This window comes from Coenobita brevimanus, chromosome 29, assembly GCF_032717465.1.
Source record: "Coenobita brevimanus isolate Jiangsu-jjx chromosome 29, ASM3271746v2, whole genome shotgun sequence".
Taxonomy (NCBI): Eukaryota; Metazoa; Arthropoda; class Malacostraca; order Decapoda; family Coenobitidae; genus Coenobita; species Coenobita brevimanus.
In genome coordinates, this window is record NC_136982.1 from 39,143,201 (window position 1) to 39,160,797 (window position 17,597).

Here is a 17,597-nt window from a genome sequence, read left to right on the forward strand (position 1 = left end):
TGGTCTGTAGGTGTTGCAGCTATGCAGCCTCTGATTATTTTTAAGGCTTTGTTCTGTACAGTCTGTAGAGTGCTTTAGTGTGTTTCAGTAAGGTTAGAAGCCCAAGCCGGGCTTGCATATTTCATCACTGAACTTATATATATATTGTTTGTATACTGTGGTGGTGGTTTCTTTGTTGTGTCCAAATGTTCTATGGGCAAGTGACCTTAAGGTATGAGTCTTGGTGTTAATTTATCTTTCAAGTTTGTGATATGTTGTTTAAATGACATAGATGTATTGTAGGTTACACCAAAGTGTGTGTGGATTTTTTTTTTTTTTTTTTTTACCAAATTGTGATATACAGTAATGAGCTATGCTTGTGGGGTCCCGTCTCTGTTTCTCAGTAAGTCAAATTTAGCTTCAAACTCGTTTAAGTTTGTAGACTGGACGATCTCTTTGTCCAGCCTGTTCCACAGGTCTATACATCTATAAGGAAAACTATATTTCTTGATATCTTTAAAGCAGCTTGGTTTCTTCAATTTCATTCCATGTCCTCTTGTTACTCTCTTATCCCATAAAAACAGATCTTCTTTGTCAATTTTATCTACTCCCATCATGGTCTTCAACACAGCAATCATGTCCCCTCTCTTTCTCCTTTCTTCTAAGGAAGGCAAATCCAGCTTTTCCAGCCTCTCTGTATGACAGATCTGCCAGACTGGGGACCATTTTGGTTACTGTTCTTTGTATTCTCTCAATCTTGTTTGTATCTTTCTTTTGTGTGGGGACCACAATACTGCTGCATACTCTAACCTGGGGTGGATCATAGTCATATCAATTTTTTCATCATCTCCTCATCCATATAATGAAATGCTACTCTTATATTAGTCAGGAGTTTATATGTCTCTCTACATGTCTTGTTAATGTGTTTTTCATGTGACAAACTGTCCTGGACCAGCACTCCCAAATCTTTCTCTTCTCTTGCTTTTGTGACTGGTTCATTACCCATCAAATAATTCAGTGATGACCTCTTGGTACTTTTTCCCATTTCCAAAATTTTACATTTTTTTGCACTGAATTTCATTTCCCACATCTGGTTCCATTTGTGTATCCTATCCAGATCCTCCGGCAGCATTTTACAATCCTCCTCAACCTCTACCTTCCTCAAGATCTTTGCATCATCAGCAAACAGACTTGCATAACTCTTCAGTCCATCTACCGTATCATTTATGTAAGTCAGGAACATTACTGGTGCCAACACCGAGGCCTGTGGGACTCCACTTGTTACTTCTCACCATCCAAACATCCTATCCTTTATTACTGTCCTCATTTGTCTCTCTCTCAAAAAGTCTCTCATCCATTCCAGGAGGTTCCCCTTCAGTCCTATATGCTCTAGTGTCCACATTAGTCTCTTATGGGGTACCTTGTCGAAGGCCTTCTCCAAATCTAAATACACACAATCCACCCAACCATCTCTCTCCTGAAGCACGTCAATCACTCTTGAGTAAAAACTCAACAAGTTGGAAACACATGACCTTCCACTTCTGAATCCAAACTGACTATCGGCCAAAATATTCATCTCTTCCAGATATTTGACCCAACAATCTTTCAGAATTCTCTTGCACAATTTTGCATCAATGATGGTTAGAGACACCGGTCTATAATTCAGGGGTTCTTCCCTGTTTCCTCCCTTATAAACTGGTACCACATTTGCCCTCTTCCATTCTTGAAGCACTTTCCCCTCTTCCAGAGAACACTCAATTATACTGTGAATCTTATCCGCCAGTTGTTCTCTGCATTCCTTCAGTACCCAATCAGAGATTCCATCTGGTTCTGCGGCTTTCCTTACATCTTGAGTTTCCAGTAATTTACATACTTCCTGTACTTCCACATTTATATCTTTTATCACTACATTTCCAGTCACTCCCTCTCCTTCCACAAACTCCATTTCATTACTGAAAACTGATTGGAAACATCTGTTCATTATTTCTGATTGCATTGCTGCATCTTTATAGACCTCTCCATCTACTTTCAGTTTAGTGATTCCTTCCTTTTGTTTCAATTTGCCATTGACAAATCAGTAAAACAGTTTGGGTTCATCCTTACATTTGTTTATTATACCTTTTTCAAAATTCCTTTCTTCCTCTCTACATATTCTTCTGCATTCCACGCCGTGTCTCTCTCTTTTTTTGCTATCATACACCTTCTATTAAATCACTCCTTTTTCCTGTTTTCTTTCCCCCTTACTCTTGGCAAAAAATTTTCCACTTCTGAATTATAGAGGCCTAGAAAAATATCCCATTTCCTCTGTATCTCTCTTGTTTCTCTGAATTTTCTCCAATCTGCATTTTCAAAATTTTTTCTCAATCTTGTAAAGTTCTGTGTGTGTGTGTGTGTGTGTGTGTGTGTGTGTGTGTGTGTATCTACCTTGTTGTGATATACAGGAAATGAGCTACACTCATGGGGTCCCATCTCTGGTTCTCAATAAGTCAAATTTTGCTTTAAACTTGTTTAAGATTTTAGACTGGACGATCTCTTTGTCCAGGTTATTCCACAGGTCCATAAATCTATAAGGAAAACTATATTTCTTGATATCCTTCATGCAGCTTGGCTTCTTCAGTTTCATTCCATGTCGTCTTGTTACTCTCTTATCCCATAAAAACATATCTTCTCCGTCAATTTTATCTACTCCCATCATGATCCTGAACACTGCAATCATGTCGCCCCTCTCTCTCCTTTCCTCTAAGGAAGGCAAGTCCAGCTTTTCCAGCCTCTCTCTGTACGACAGATCTGACAGACTGGGGACCATCTTAGTTGCTGTTCTTTGTATTCTCTCAATCTTGTTTAAATCTTTCTTTTTGTGTTGGGACCACACTACTGCTGCATATTCTAACCTAGGGTGGATCATGGCCACTATCAATTTTTTCATTATCTCCTCATCCATGTAATGAAATGCTACGCTTATGTTTGTCAACAGTTTATACGTCTCTCTAACTGTCTTGTTAATATGTTTTTCAGGAGACAAACTATCCGGGACCAGCACTCCCAAATCTTTCTCTTCTCTCGCTTTTGTGACAGGTTCATTACCCATCAAATGATTCAATGATGGCATCTTGGTCCTTTACCCATTTCCAATATTTTACATTTCTTTGCATTAAATTTCATTTCCCACATCCGGCTCCAATTGTGTATCCTATGCAGATCCTCCGGCAGCATTATACAATCCTCCTCAACCTCTACCTTCCTCAAGATCTTTGCATCATCAGTAAACAGACTTGCATAACTGTTCACTCCGTCTACCATGTCATTTACATAAATTAGGAACATTACTGGTGCCAACACCAAGCCCTGTGGGACTCCACTTGTAACTTCCCTCCATCCAGACATCCTGTTCTTTATTACTGTCCTCATTTGTCTGTCTCTCAGAAAATCTCTCATTTATTCCAGGAGGTTTCCCTTCAGTCCTCTTATATGCTCTAATTTCCACAATGGTATCTTATGGGGTACCTTGTCGAAGGCCTTTTCCAAATCTAAATACACACAATCCATCCAACTGTCTCTCTCCTGTAGCACGTCAATGGCTCTTGAGTAAAAGGTCAACAAGTTGGAAACACATGACCTTCCACTTCTAAATCCAAACTGACTTTCAGCCAAAATATTCATCTCTTCCAGATATTTCACCCATCTATTTTTCAGAATTCTCTTGCACAATTTTGCAACCATGCTGGTTAGGGACACTGGTCTATAATTCAGGGGTTCTTCCTTGTTTCCTCCCTTATAAATTGGTACCATTCCTGAGGCACTTTCCCTTCTTCCAGAAAACACAATTAAACTGTGAATCTTTTCCTCCAGTTGTTCTCTGCATTTCTTCAGTACCCAATTAGATATTCCATCTGGTCCTGGGGCTTTCCTTACATCTTGAGTTTCCAGTAATTTAAACACTTCCTCTACTTCCACTTTTATATCTTTCATCATTACATTTCTAGTCACTCCCTCCCCTTCCACATGCTCACTTTCATTAGTGAAAACTGACTGGAAACGTTTGTTCATCATTTCAGCCTGCACTGCCGCATCTTTATAGACCTCTCCATCTACTTTCAGATTGGTGATTCCTTCCTTCTGTTTCAATTTGCCACTGACAAATCTGTAAAACAGTTTGGGTTCATCCTTACATTTGTCTATTACACCTTTTTCAAAGTTCCTTTCTTCCTCTCTACGTATTCTTGTATATTCATTTCTAGTTTTTTTTATTCTTCCTTTGTTCTGTTATTACCTCTCTTCCTCCAGTTGTTCCATGCCATGTCCCTCTCTTTTTTTGCTATCATACACCTTCTGTTAAACCACTCCTTTTCCCTGTTTCTTTTCCCCCCTCACTCTTGGGATATATTTTTCCACTCCCAAATTATAGAGGTCTAGAAAGATTTCCCACTTCCTCTGTATCTCTCCTGTTTCTCTGAATTTTCTCCAATCCGCATTTTCAACGAATTTTCTCAATCCTGTAAAATTTGCTTTCCCAAAGTTGTATCTTCCCTGCCTATAAAACTCGTCTCTTGGCACCGCATTCCCTATTATCATCTGGAACTTTCCCAAAGTTGTATCTTCCCTGCCTATAAAACTCGTCTCTTGGCACAGCGTTCCCTATTATCATCTGGAACTCAATGACCACATGATCACTTTTTTCTATAGGACAAAGATATTTCAAAGATTCTATTACATCGGGTTCTTTGGTTAGCAGTAAATCTAATCATGCTGGTGTGTCCTCACATCGGAATCTTGTCTCTTCTTTGACTCACTGCATTAACACATTGTTCATTGTTATATTTAACAATATAGTGCCCCACGAATCTTCACCGCCTCCTGAGTCCCACTCCTCCCAGTTCACCTCTTTACAATTAAAGTCCCCCATTAAAATCATATTGTTACTTTTCTCAATCACTTTCTGTAAATAATTAGCCATGTCTGACAACATCTCCTGGTATGCATCATCAATCCATGCTCTTGTCTTAGGGGGAACATATACTACTGCCATATCTCTCCCACCATTCTCTCCAGTTTCTAGTTTCATATTTATCACTTCAGCCCTACTCTCTCCCATTTCCAGAGTATCTACATTTATGTTGTTCTTCACTGCTATCATTGCTAAACTCCCGTTTTTTCTTTTCTGTCTCTTCTCCACAGTTTGTATTTACCATCTCCCAAATGGACATCAACATCCTCCTTAACTTAGTCTCTACAAAGCACATAACATCAGGTTCATGAATCCTCAAGAAGTTATTGATTTCTAACCTAGCCGATATTAAACCATCAACATTAGTATATGCCACTTTCATTTTTTTTTTTTTTTTTTATACCCTCTTCTCTCCTCCTCTCCATCGGTACCATCTCCTCAATTTCTGATCCATAACTATCCAATAAAACACTGTCTTCTCTTCCTCCGTTCTCTGTTCGTTTTTTGCCATTGCTTCCTTTACTAACTCCTTTATTTTAGCTCTTTCTTCCTCATTTGCATCTCTCCTTATCCAAACATTTTTGAACCCCTCCTTGATTTCATTTCCCATTACCTGGGACTTAAACTTTACCTTCACTGGCCACGCCCCTCCTTCCTCGTACTTTCCTAACCTAAACACTTCTTCAATCTCTTCTTGAGCTTCATTGTTACCCTCCATAACTACTGATATTATTTCTTCAACCTTACTCAGTTCTTCTTTTTCTCTTTCTGATCTTACTGTCATACATTTTTCTTTTACTCCTGAAATTATTACACATTTCTTCTTATCTGCTACATCCCTGACTAATGCTTTTCTACATCTCAGTACCCTAACCACTTCCTTCTCCACCTTTCCCTTACTTTGTTGTTCTATAATCTCTTTCAAATTTATGTTTCCTTCCTCCTGAATTTTCTTCCACCCTTTATGTTGTTCCTTGATTAACTTAATGTTCTCATCTTCCATCCTTGACTTAGAGTCATACTCATCTAGTTTACTTTTCATCCTGTTCCTTTCTTCTTCCAACCTCTTATTCTCCCTCTTGAGCTGTTTTATTTCATTTGATGCAGATTCGTTACTCACTTTCAATTCTGTGACTTCTCTTTCTTGCTCTACACTGAGTGTGCAAACTTTTTCCAGTTTACTTCGTAGAACTTTGCTCTCTCTCTCCTGCTCTTGGGTTCGTTCCTGTAACTCTCTAATTACTACTCATACCTTTTAAAATTCCTGGACATTCCTCTCCGCTGTTTTCTCTGCTTTAGCTACTCATGTTTGGTTCAACATAGTACTTCCATTTCCCACATCGTCTTCAAAGAAGCCCTCAAATTCCTTTTCACCATACGTAAACAAAGCTCCATCGCCCTCCGGCATTGTGCGACCATATGGAATCTTTCAATTTCCACACTATCTTGTACTCTTTGACCGAAATCTGCGTTTTTTTTTTTTACTATTGACCAATGGGACCACCACTCATGCACTCATTTACATAATCGCAATAGGCTGGTCTCCTTTTCGCCTCTGACTGATTATTTCCCCACGATCCAGGAAGAGCTCTGCCTCTGTCAGTGACCTGTGTGTGTGGGAGGAAAGTGTTGTTTATGGTGAGGTGTGGGATGTAACTATGTTCTGCTGTCCAATTTGGGACAAGGGTCAATGGAGATTTGGCTGGGGTTATTTTGAGTCTGTGGTGAACCATTCGTGCATTGTGTTGAGGTAAGGCTGAAGGATGTGTGTGGCTGTGTTTGTGTTTTGGTGTGTACATGTAAGTAAGTGTTATGTCATCCGAATAGGAAGCTATGTGTATTTGTGGTGTGTGGGGTGTGAGAGTGTCATGCATGTATAAGTTAAAGAGAGTAGGGGACAAAACATTCTTGGAGGATGTCATTTGTAAAGTTTCTGGTTTGATGACTGACCAGCAATGTTTTATTTTTATTTTTATTTTTTTATTTATTTTATTTATTTTCTTATTTTTTTTTACGTGTCCGACTCTGGGCAAATGCTCAGGGCCTATTTCTTGGGGGCAGTGGCCCATCCCCAGGCCCAGTAGTCCTCCTACACCTCCACATGTCACCACTTCGGCGCTAACACCCACCGTCCATATTGAATACATGCTAGGGCTGTCTCATACAGGACTAGTGTACTGGTATTAGCGGGGGTACTTTTATGACATGTCGGCGGGTCAGCTGGTAGATCAGGAAAGTCTGCTTTTTTAGGAAATTCAAATCCTTAAACTGTTCCCTGCCCCAGCCGGGATTCGATCCTGGGTCCATTAGGACTGCAAGCCACCTCTCTACCGATTCAGCCACGCCAAACAGTTTGCCAGCCATCTTTTTGTGCTACTATGCATGTCTGTGTTGAATATTTTGTTTGTGAGGTTTTGGGGAAGGCATCAAAAACTTTGCTAATGGCTAGTGTGACTAGGAGTGTTCTGTGTGGTGGCCTAGCTGAATTCATGCCCTCAAAAACTATCTGTGTAAGGTCTATAAGGTGAGTGTTTGTGGAGTGTAGTTGCCTATAACCATGTTGTGATGGGGCTTAAGGGATGTGAGGTGTAACTAATTATAATGCCAGTTGTTCAGTGACTGGAGGGGATGCAGAGGAATGTGATGAGGCGGTGTGAGGATGGTAACGTGAGGTCTTTGTTGGGTATGGGGATAATGATGATAATGCCATGCTTCCAGGTGTTGGGTATTATGTTGTGTGAATAGCTTAGTTTGATATGTTGGTGAGTGCTCGTACACCTTGTGGTCCAAAGTGTTTATGGCATATGTTGCTTATGCTGTCTGAGCCACAGGCAGATGAGTGCTTAAGGTTGCTAATGATGTGCTTCGTTTGGTTGTAAGTGAAAGGTGTAAAGTCTGGGTCTCTTGCGTCGGATGACAAGTTGGTTGTTGTGATGGGGGTTTAGATGGCTGATGTGTGAAAAGTGATTGATGAGAGTGTTTGCTTGTTGTTTGTTGAGGGTATGGCAGTGGTTTCCAACCAGTGGGGCGCGCCCCCTTAGGGGGGCACGAAGGCTTGATAAAGAGGGTAATTATATTTGAGAACTATGAATTATGATGGAATTCAGTAATTTCTAAATATGGAGAAAATATTTCAGATATGAATAATAAAGCTAGTTATCTGAATATATAAACTATTTCAAAGATTAAAAATTTATTATATTATTGACATGTGCCAACCATGCCAGTAAAATACAGCATTTGAAGAAGGGGGGCGAGAATTAGAAAAGGTTGGAAATCACTGGGGTATGGTGTCTGCTGTTGTGATGGCAGCATGTGACTGTGTTGTGTTGCTGTTGGAGAGTGTGATGCTGTTTAATGTTTTGCTGAGTTTGTTGGTGTTTGTTTTGTGATCAAGTGCCTGGAGATAATTATTTGAATTTAGTGTTTGATGTTCTGATATTTTATTGTTTATCTGAGTGTTGAGTTCATGTACTTGTTGTATGGTGTCTTGTGTATGGGGCGTTGGGGAGTGTTGTAGTGTGTTGCGTTGACTGATGAGGCCTTGAATTTCTGGTGTGAAGTTGGGGCTGTGCTCTCTTTCTGTTGCCTCTAGGGCTGTGTCTTTTCTGTATTTTGAATAACTGTATTGAAAGTGTGCACAGTGGTGTTGCTGTTTGTGATGGGTGTACTGTTTAATGTCTCAAAGTGTTGTTCTGTTTCCGTTGTGAAGGCCTCCCAATTGGCTCTCTTATAATTATTGTATGTGTGTCTGTGGCTAGCTGGGGTGATTCTGGTTTTGGTAGGGATGATGATTGGGAGGTAGTCAGAACCATGGATTTTGACCACTCTCCAGGATGTTGTGGGGGCGAGACTTGGGGAGCAAAATGTGATGTCTGGGGATAATATTGTTCCCTGAAAACATATCAGCAACAAAGAGAATATATTTTGCTGGTCTGCTTACAATTAAATTCTGTTGTAAGACCCTGCATAACACTTGAAGCAATACTGATTACCAACATTTAATTAACAATTTCTTAAAAAGGGTACAGACTCTTTTCTTGCTCTGGTTAATCAACTCAGAAGGACATGCCAGTTTTAATCGTTCCTTTTCTGTTCCTATGATACTCTTGAGTAAGGCTGCTGGTATAGTGTCACATTCTTTTGCCAAATTTATTATTATCCATCAGTGATGGATTACTGATAGTTTTACTTTTTTTTTCTTTTTTTTTTTTATGCAAGGAAGGAACCAAAGGTCAGGAGCCCACAAACAATTCCTTCCAAGAAAAAAACAAAAACAATACAAGAAAGAGCCAAATTCGAGATCAGTTCATTTTCAGATGTCTGGACACACAGCATTTGAAAAACTAGAGATCATGGGAAGTAGGAAAAACAGACAGAGGGAGACAGTTCTGGGGTTAACCTGTTACATAAATGAAGGACTGGGAGTAACGGTTAACTCTTGCATTAAAGAGTTTGACAGAAAAGGGATGAGAGTTTGATGCTAGAAGGGTGCTGCGCGCCCATTGTAGAGGTGGAGAGATGCATGCAGACAGTTCAGAGGTGCAGTGCCCATTGAAGCAGTGATAGAATAGAGATAAAGATGCAACACTGCGGCAAAGAGACAGGTTGAAGGAAGCGAGTAAGAGGAGCAGAGTTAATGAGATGAAAGGCCTTTGACTCCACCCTTTTGAGAAGAGCTCTATGTGGGGGGCCTCCTCACACATGAGAGTTGTACTCTCCACAGGTGTGAATAAAACCCGTGTATGAAATCAACAACTGTGCAGGGGTAAATAAGGTACGGAGTCGGCTTAGCACACTTTATCACCTAAAAGCAGATTTTACAAGAGATGTACAGGAACATGATCTTTCCATGATAAATCCCGAGAGAATGAAACCTCAAGTATGTTTAAGGATGATGCAAGATTGAGCTGGATATTAATAAACATTCATGGGTACTTCTGCGGAAGATTTTGTTGGGTTGATAGGTGTAAGAACCGAGTCTTTGATGGATTAAAACAACAAGATTACTTTTACTCCAGTCAGAGATATAAGCCAAGTCAGACATTAGATGTGCCAAAGCCTCAGCCTTTTTTTTTTTTTTTTTTTTAAATGCGAGGAAGAAGGAACCAAAAACCATGAGCCCGCAATAATACAGTTCCCTCAAAGAGAAAAACAAAATACAATTGAGAGACAAATTCAAGATCCGATCATTTCGAGATGCCTGGACACACCACGTTTAAAAGACTGGAGATCATAGGCAGCTGGAAATACAGACAGAGGGAGACAGTTCCAGAGTTGACCTGTTGCATAAATGAAGGACTAGTAACGGTTAACTCTCGCATTAGAAAGTTGGACAGAAAAGGGATGAGAGTTTGCTGCTAGACGGGTGCTACGCGCCCGTCGTAGAGGTAGAGGAATGCATGCAAACAGTTCAGAGGAGCAGTGACCATTAAAGTAGCGACAGAAAAGAGATAAAGATGCAACAGTGCGGTGAAGAGACAGAGGTTGAAGGGAGTCAGTAAGAGGAGGAGAGTTAAAGTGACAAAAAGCCTTTGACTCCACCCTATTGAGAAGAGCTGTATGTGGGGAGCCTCCCCACACATGAGAGTTGTACTCCACACAGGGGCGGATAAAACCCCTGTATAGAGTCAACAATTGTGCTGGGGTAAAGAAAGAACGGAGTCAGCTTGGCACACCTAATCTCTTGCAAGCTGATTTTACAAGAGATGTAATATGATCTTTCCAAGATAAGTCCCGAGTAAATGAATCCCCAAGCATGTTCAAGGATGATGCAGGATTAAGCTGAATATTATTAAACATTAGTGGGTATACCTGTGGAAGATTTTGTCGGGTTGATAGGTGTAAGAATTGAGTCTCCGATGCATTAAAAAAAAACAGATTATTTTTACCCCAGTCAGAGATAAGAGCCAAGTCAGACATTAGGTGTGCCATAGCCTCATCCCTTGTGTGTTGAAGTAACTGCTGAGATGGGAATTGCAGGAACCGAATGGAAAGGTGAAGGGTGGAGTCATCAGCGTATGAGTGGATAGGGTTAGATGTACAGCTTAGATGGTCATTGATGAATAAAAGGAAGAGAGTTGGTGATAAGACAGAGCCCTGAGGAACACCACTGTTAATAGATCTAGGAGAAGAACGATGGCCGTCTACAACAGCAGCTATAGAACGACCAGAAAGGAAGCTAGCGATGAAGGAACAGATAGAATGATAGAAACCGTTTGAGGGCAGTTTGGAAATTAAAGATTTATACCAGACTCGATCGAAAGCCTTAGAGATGTCAAGTGCAATGGCAAAGCTTTCACCAAAGTCCCAAAAGGAGGATGACCAGGAGTCTGAAAGGTAGGTGAGAAGATCGCCAGTGGAGCGTCCCTGATGGAACCCGTAAAGATGATCAGAAAGAAGGTTGTCATAGGAAAGATGCCTTAAAATTTTTCTATTGATAATTGACTTGAAAACTTTTGAAATACAGGACGTTAAAGCAATTGGATGATAGTTGGAGGGTTGGGAGTGGTCACCCTTCTTTGGGACTGGCTGAATGAGAGCAAACTTCCAGCAAGAAGGAAAGGTACAAGTTGACAGACAAAGGCGAAAGAGTTTCCCTAGCCAGGGTGTAAGCACAGAAGCACAGTTCTTGAGAACAACAGGAGGGACTGCAACAGGCCCATATGCCTTGTTAGTACTGAGGCCAGTGATGGCATAAAATACATCAACTGAAGAAATTTTAACGTGTCAGCTATGAGGAAGTCAGAGGGGGGACGTGATGGAGGAACAGAACCGAAGTCATCTGAGGTGGAATTGGAGGAGAAAGTCTGAGCAAAGAGATCTGCTCTATCAGTAGAAGAAATAGCTACATAGCCATCAGAGTAGAAAAGAGGGGGGTAGGATGATGAGGTAAAGTTGTTAGAAAGGCTTTTGGCAAGGTGCCAGAAGTGGGAGGAATTCAAGTTGGAGAGTTGAGAGCACTTAGTACGGATGAAATTGTTCTTAGCAGAGCGAAGAACAGACTTGCATGATTCTGGGCAGAAAAAAAAAAAAAAAAAGATGTGATTCAGGGGTGGGTTGGCTCTGATACCTTTTAAAGGCTTTCTCCTTGTTGTGAACAGCATTAGAACAAGCATGATTAAACCAAGGCTTTCTTGCATTAGTCAAAGGATATGAGAACGGAATGTATGCTTCCATGCCCAAGAAAATAACCTCTGTAATACGCATGACACATTCAGATGGCTCCCGGTCATGGAAAGAATAATCATTCCAAGGAAAATCAAAGAAGTACTGCCTGAGGGCCTCCCAGTCAGCAGCTCCAAAGTGCCACAACTGACCTTACTCTGGAGGATCCACAGGCTGTACTGGGGCGACAGGACATGTTAAGGTAATAAGGTTGTGATCAGAGGAGCCCAACGGAGAGGAAAGAGTAACAGTGTAAGCAGAAGGATTTATGACAGTACAGGTAATAAAGTATATGCTACAGTAGATGCATACCTAACAAGTAGTTCAGTGTCAATGTTGGAGTGAGACAAGGGTGGGTGACATCCCTGTGATTGTTTATTTAAGACTGATATACATGGACAGTGTTATGAAAGCAGTCTAACTTGAGCTTCAGAAAAAGGAATGGGGCTGGTGATGTGGGGCAAAGGCTTGAATATTTCATACTAGATTTGTGCAAAAGGGGATGGGGATGATGATGAGGGGTGAAGGTTTGAGTATTTCTAATGATACTGTGCCTGATTATACAGAATGGACCTTTGCATTTTATTTCTGAATTTGTGAATGGCTAGTCTATTAGCAGTGTGGTTTGAAGCTAAACATAGGTAACTGTACAGTTTAGTACTGTGAAAGTTGTGAAAGCTGACTGTCGGTGCTGTTGAATGAAGAGACAAATTGGTGAATGAGTTTAAGCCCCAAATGTACCTCCATGAGTGTTGCTTTGTGTCCACACTGCAGGCCACCCACCTCACCCTTGCAACTTCACGCAGCATCACCCCCCTCCACAAAGAAACAAGAACTGAACAACTGCCCAACTCTACAGACAGCACCTCAGCAACATCCCCTTCTTCTACCACACACAAAATTGCCATCATGTATAAAGACCTACACATGCCAACATGGTTGGCAGCCTTTGTATGTAAACACATTCAATTGTAAGCAACTTAGTACGTCATCACTCAATATCTCTTAGGTAAATTTCTTTTTTAAACATTACAGAAATGGCAGGAAACCCAATGCCTCAATTTATAGGTTACCTGGAGAAAATACACTTCTTACCTGACACCCTCCACAATCCTCTCACTACTCTACTTCATACACTGCACTACATAATACAAAAACTGTCAATGTTAGGTTATCTTTAATTTTTTTTTATATATATCTCCATCACAAAAAAAAAATTTAAGTACCATTAACCTATTCAGTACAGAGATTCCTATTTTGTTTTAATCTCTTGAACCTGATGATGTATTAAATTTAGTTTATCCCAGCAGCATCGAGACAATATTGATGATTTTGGAGAAAACATCTGAAGTGATGTAGTTAAAAACAGTCTCCATTAATCTCTTTCATTACCTGATTTCTTAACCTACTCCAAATAAAACTATATGATGGTAACATGAATTTAATTATACAGAGAGAGAGAGAGAGAGAGAGAGAGAGAGAGAGAGAGAGAGAGAGTCACCAGATTATCTATCTATCTATTGCCAGACACCTTAATCCCATAACAGGTGGCCACAAACAAATCACCTCCATGTCACCCTGTCCCCTGCCATTTCATTGCCCTGCTCCCAGCTCACACCTCCCCTCTCTCATATATCTCTCCACCCCATCCCTCCATCTCATCCTTAACCTTCCCCTCCCTCTCCGCCCCTCCACTCCACCCACATACACTCTCCTCATTAGTCTCTCGCTCTCCATCCTCTCTATATGGCCAAACCACCTCAATGTATTTCTCCTAGTGCTTTCTGTCACATCCGCATCCATACCACAACGCTTCTTCACATCCTCATTTTTCAGTCTGTCTCTCCATGTAACTCCACATGCTCCTCTCAAATAACTCATTTCCACAGCTCTCATTCTTGGTTTGTGTCCTCCTAACAAGATCCAAGATTCACTTCCATATGTTAAAGTTGGTATGACAATATTATCATTCAGCAACTTTTTTTACTTCCATGCTCACATCCCTATTTTTCATCACTGCTTTCAAACAGCCAGCAACATTTCTTCCTTGTTGTACCCTTTCAAGCACTTCACCCTCCAAACTTCCATCCTTAATCATCACACTACCCAAGAATTTAAATGCACTCACATTTTCCACTTCCTCATCGTCCAATCCTCACTGCATATTCAGTTATTTAATTTCTATCAAAGACCATAACTATATTCTTCCCTATATTCACTTTTAGATCCTGTTTCTTACACACACTCTCAAATTCATTCACAGCTTTGCAGCTCTCCTTTGTCTTCATTTAACAATACAGTATCATTTGCAAACAACAGTACAGGAAATTTCCAAACACTGCCGTCTCTCATCAAGACCACTCCAACATCCACTGCCCTACCTTGTATCTCTTTTATAACCCCATCCACATACAGATTGAACAACCAAGGAGATATGACACATCCCTGTTTCAATCCAACATTCTGAAAGAAAAATTCGTTCAGTTCACTATCAACACACACTACAGCCTTGGTACCCTCATACACACTCTTCACAGCATTCAACAACTTCCCATTTACACCATATATTCTTAATATTTTCCACATTCCTTGTCTATCCACCCTGTCAAATGCTTTCTCCAAATCCATGAGGGCTGCATATAACTTCTTTCCCTTCTCTAGAAACTTTTCCACTAAAGACCTAGGAATGAATATCTGATCTACACAACCTCTTCCCTTCCTAAAACCTCCCTGTTCTTCTCCAACTAATTCCTGTGTTACTTCCCTCACTCTGTCAGTAAGTATCCTACCATATACTTTTCCTAATACACTCAGAAGACAAATACCCCTATGACTACCATACACTTCTTTTTCCCCTTTTCCTTCATACAGGGAAATAATTATACAGGACTTCCAATACTCTGGGACTTAACCTTCCTCCTAGGCAAATCTGCACACCTTCCATATTCATTCTGCTACTATCTCTCCCCCATGCTTCTGCATTTCATCACACACTCCATCAATACCTGGGGCTTACCCCACTTTGATTTTCTTCGTTCCTTCCACTACTTCCATCCGACTGATTTCTTCCTCTCTTCTCACCTCCCTCCTTCTCCCAGTCATTCCCCAGCCACTAATACTCGCATTACTTTCACTCTCTATGTTGAACAGTCTCTTTATGTGTTTTCTCCATCTACTTACTTTTCTCCCTTCTCCACTAACAATCTACCATTTTTATCTTTCACTCCCTGACTTACTTCTTTATCACCGTGTCTTACTTCATCTCTTTCCAGAACATTTTCTTGCATTCCCTCCACTTTACACACAAATTCCTTCCAAATTCCTAATCCACTATCTTATTACCCTCTTACTAATCTTTTCATCTCTCTCTTCCTCTTTACATATAACACTCTCCTGTCTCTCAACTTTCTCCATGCCCCTGCTTCTCACCCATTTACTATATACCTTCTTCTTTTGTGCCACAGTTTGTCTCACCTCTTCATTCCATCATGCTGTTCCTTGCACTCCCTTTCATCTTCTCTGCACCCTACACACCACATCACATGCTGCACAGATTTCTTCTGTGAATCTTGCTCACACCTTCCAACTCCCCCATCTGCTCCAAATCATATTTCCTCAATTGCTCCTCCACTTCTCTTATATTCTGTCTTTTCTCCATCCTTCTGCAACCTTTTTACCCTCCTGGTATGGACTACTTCCTCTTGTCCTTCCCTCCATCTCTTTCTCTATTGCATATGAACCATGACTTTCACCACCACCGAGTGGTGGTCAGAAAGTCCATTTCCCCAACCTCTGTATGCTCTTGCATCCATTATATACTTTCTCATTCTCTCATCCACACACACATAATCAATCGCTGCCTTCTGTTCATTCAGTTCACCATTGACCCTTCTCGTCCCTCGCCACGTATACCTGTGTATCATTTTGTGCCGAAAGACGGTATGGGCTATCACCAATCCCCTCCTGCACAAATGTCCACTAGAACACTGCCAGTCTCATCCACTTTTGCAAGCACACCCCACTCGCCAACTACTCCATCCATCTTCATATTCCCTACTTTTCCATTCATATCTCCAATCAAAAACACACTCTAATTCCTTTCAAACTTTTCCATGCACAATTCCTAATTTACCCAGAACTCTTCTTTCACTCTGCTTGGACGATCTTGCGTTGGTGCATACACACACATACAATCGCCCACATCATCCTACTTACAATCTTACCCACACAATCCTTGAACCAACTGATCCATACTCTCTTATATTCTCCTCCATCTCTTGCACACAACAATAAATACTCCCTCTTTTGCCCTCTCATTCTCACCTATTCCCAAGCATATACGCTATCCATACTCCCATTCTCTCGCAGTCTCACCTCCCCATTTAGTCTCAGTTAAACCACATATGTCCACTTTTGCACCCTGAAGCACCTGGACAATCTTTCTCTTTTTCACCTCATCATTAGCATCCTTCACATTCCATGTCGCAATTCATGCCGTGTCCTTTGTTTGGTCCTTAGTTGTCACCTGTTGGTCAGTCCTGATCCGTGGCTTCTTGTTTGTATTTTTGGTTAGTTGTTTTCCGGGGAGGGGAACCAACCCTCCGCCAACCCACTTGTTGACACGTAGGGATCACGTGTTGGTTGGTTAAAAGGTTACCACCCAGCCTAATATATGATTTTCTGATTTACAGGAAATCATTTAACCTGCCACTCAATTCCAGAGCTACCCTGAATTACAGTACCATTACACTAAGTGTGTGGATGATGGGTGCCCCCACTGACCACAAAAAATTTAATTCTGCTACCACCAGGCAATTATATTCATCATCAGAGCACCTCCTATTGTGAAGTTGTTAGCAATATTATCCAATAACCTCTTCTAAACAATAACATGTTCTTTCTGTTTATTCTTGCACATCACCAGACTATTTCATTCTTGCTATTATCAATCTCATTCAACCTAAAAAGGGGATTCTTAAATACTACTGTCCTTGTGAGCTTCAAACCCTTCAGAGGATGCAGTATTAATTATCATTAACTCCATTTCTTTTTTTAATCAGTTCTGTAAAGACATTCAGAATGAGACTCCCCCCCCCCTGTTTTTTTATTAATCAACTCCTTCCATACAACAGTTTAATAAAATAGCTAAATAAAATTGTCTAAGAAGAAGAAGAAGAAGAAAAGAAGAAGAAAAGAAGAAGCAAAGAAGATGGAGAAGAAGAAAAGAAGATGAAGAAGAAAAGAAGAAGAAGAAGAAGAAGAAGAAGAAGAAGAAGAAAAAGAAGAAGGAGAAGAAAAGAAGAAGAAGAAGAAAAAAGAAAAGAAGATGAAGAAGAAGAAGAAAAGAAGAAGAAAAGATGGTAGTAGCAGTAGTAGTAGTATTACGTTATTGTATTGATGGGGTAAGAGGCTTTCTATTACCTCATCTGTTTTTTTTTTTTCTTTTTCACTGATACATTGGCACCATTTTTTTAACCTTGACAATCATCACCCTGACTGTCAGAGG

At 40.5% G+C, this 17,597-nt stretch overlaps 1 protein-coding gene across 1 annotated transcript in view; it reads right to left on the minus strand.

Annotated features, from left to right (window-relative positions):
• LOC145395055 (uncharacterized) overlaps window positions 1–17,597 on the minus strand; it is a 262,494-nt gene that overhangs the window by 44,184 nt on the left and 200,713 nt on the right. The window lies entirely within an intron of this gene.